Consider the following 3,212-nt stretch of genomic DNA (forward strand, 5'->3'; position numbering starts at 1 on the left):
TATTAAAATAAAAATATATATTTTTTTAATCAAAACTTTACTTTTCGTTATAGTATTATTCAGGTGGCAAAACTTTTAAATGTAAGGTAAAATAAAAAAAAAATAAGAATAACTAAATAAAAAAGTTTGAAATATAAATAAGTGAACGCAATTTTCTTTACATGCGTGCGTGAAAATGATGGAATCCCTGGGTTCATGAATGTGAATAGGATTTGAAAGAACGCACAAAATCCATGCATGGAATATGTACTACTCAATGGTAAGTAGTAGAGTTTAAGCAAATTGGCCAAGTATTGCATAGGTTTCACATTTAGCATTATTTGATTATAGAATAGAAGAAACATTCATGCATGGGATGAAAATCTTGTGAATATTTAAGAAAGAGACCCACCATGGCAATCAATCTCCAACTTGCATGTCTAGTAGCCAACCCCTCAAAGATAATAATCGGTATAAATACCAGTTATTACCATTAATGGAAAAAAATAGCATACATGACATGAGGGACACAATTTTTTCTTTCCTTTTTTTTTCCGATAATACTAAAAAAATAAAAAGTAGTTAAAATTTATCTTATTTAATATTTATTTATAAATTATTATTAAAATTAATAAATATTAAATAAAATACATTCTAATTATTTTTAATTTTTTTGTTATTAAATATTTTTGTTTTTTTTATCTTATCAGTTTTGAAATATGGGATTTACTTCGGTAATCTTTGGAAACTAAATGATAATTGACTATCTATTGTATATAATCACATGATAGATCTATTTTGAAAAAGTATAAGGAGTTAATAGAATATCTATACAATGTGTATAATGGGAGTATAAAGATGTTTGATTCAGTAGAATATCATATGTTTATTATCCTTGGTACTCGGATGGTTATTCTAGATAATATGAATGTATTGTGTTTGAGAAATTAGTAATATTTTACTCTAGATATTTATTTTTTAACTCATATTAGACTTAATAAATAGTTCATTGTACACATTGTACTTCCCTAATGGGATTCATCTATTTTATATTCTTTTATCAACATATTTATTATTTTGAGTTTTTGACAATTTAGTATAGTTTCTGTTAGATCATTGTTTTCATATGATATGATATTAAGCATATATAATAAATAATGAACTATATTCACACTGTAAATTAGATATTAAATAATGTTATTTTGATATTAAAAATTGTAATTAGTTATTAATTTTGAGTTTCTTAAGTAGTATACACATTAAAATGAAAAATAAAATAAAATGAAACGAAAATAAGGATCGTTATTATATATAACACCCTACTAATGTGGTATGAGGTGTGAATTTCTGCTTTATGACTTTATAATACTTTTTTTTTTCTTTTGGTTTGAGTTGGGTATGTTGCTTCTTCCGAGAGGGAAAATAAAGAAAGAAAAAGAAAAGAGGAGAATGGTACCTATAGTATCTGAAATACATTGATAATAGACTTACCCGGAATGAAAAAAATGTGGGTCTAAAATTAGAAAAAAAACAAGGATGGAAAGCAAGAGTTGTTAACGTTGTTGTTGTTTGTGTGAAAGGTAGAAGAGCTTTTATGTGAAAAGTTGTAAGATATGGATGGTATCCGAGTCATGGTGAAGTTAATATAAGGCCTCAAGTGGCAATTAACCCCACATTGACGTAGGAATATTAGAAATTGATCAATGGATCTCCACATGGAAAGGTGCCTTTACACATGTTCATGATCTACCTCCCATGTGCATTCCCAACGCTATATTAATTAAGAAAAATATATGAAACCAATTAATAATCAGCCAAAAATAAAACAACATAATTAATTATAATTAGTTTTATTAATTTATAATTTAATTTGTTTATTAAATTATTGTTGACCACGTTAGTGTTAGGAGAAAATCACGGAACAGATGTTTTGATCATTCATTAGTTGATTTCATATAATTAATTATGTTTTATTAATGCGTAACACATGAAACATAAAAATCATATCCAAAACCATCCAATTTACAAGAAAAAGAAACATCCGTGTGCCTATTAGTAGCAACATCCGATTACCAGTTGACTGATTCTTGGCTTATATAGAGTTGGTTCCTAACATTGTTGATTAATTAATTAATTCTATTCTCCTTCAATTCCTCCTACCCAATTTTCTTTCTCACCTTTATTAGTCGGCATTGCATTCCCACTATATCTACATATATCATGTATCCCTACAACTTTTAAGAATAATCATACATAATCAATATCATCATCCCATACCACCCATATAACACATTATATTCCATGAAAACATATTATATTTAAAATTGGTTGTTTTTGGTTGGCTAGTCCTAATGCTCAATTCCATAAAAAGATATTATATTAGCAATTTGAATCTTTTTTTTTATCTTATTTAACATAACTCAAACTTAGTCAAGTATATAACGTACGATCTCGATGAATTGCTTGCATAGCTTATCACATCGTTTTTTTCTAGGCTCTAATTGACTTGGATCATGACTGGATTTTATGCTTTTATGTTTGTGCTGTAAAGTTTTCTTTCAGCGAAGAAGAAAAAGTCTAATTTACTATATTTTTTTATATAAAAAATTAAAAAACATACTAATAAAAAAATGATAAAAATAATAAAAAAATAAATTATCTTTTTTATTAATATTTTTAAATATAATATAATATTTATATTTCATCTGTTAAATATAATTTTATATCTCTATCCGTACGTGTTTTATATTTATAAACAAACGCACCCCATCTAGAATCTTTTATTAATAAATAGCCAATCAACTATGTATATATACGTATCAAATAGTATTTTTGAACATTTATTTAAATGTAGATGTATATGTTAGAAAAAAAATTAGTCTATTTTTACTGATTATGTATATAACTAAAATTATATTAGTTGTTTTATATTTAATTTATATATGGTGGTTTTGTTACAACTTTAAATAATAAATGACTGATTTTAGATTACTTATTATTAGTTTATGTCTTAGTAATGAGAACAAAATCAACAACTACGTTAAAATTAAGAACTGAAGTCGATCTTTCAATTATACTCATAAATTTTTTTAATGATTTAACATAAATGATATTAAGGCGAAAGAATCTAAATCTCAAAAATAAATTTAGATATATTAAAATATAATGTTGAATTTTATGTACTATTGATATTACATTTCTTTTTACAAATTATCTAATTAAATTAATTTTCT

The sequence above is a fragment of the Arachis duranensis genome, chromosome 6 (genome assembly GCF_000817695.3).
Source record: "Arachis duranensis cultivar V14167 chromosome 6, aradu.V14167.gnm2.J7QH, whole genome shotgun sequence".
NCBI lineage: Eukaryota > Viridiplantae > Streptophyta > Magnoliopsida > Fabales > Fabaceae > Arachis > Arachis duranensis.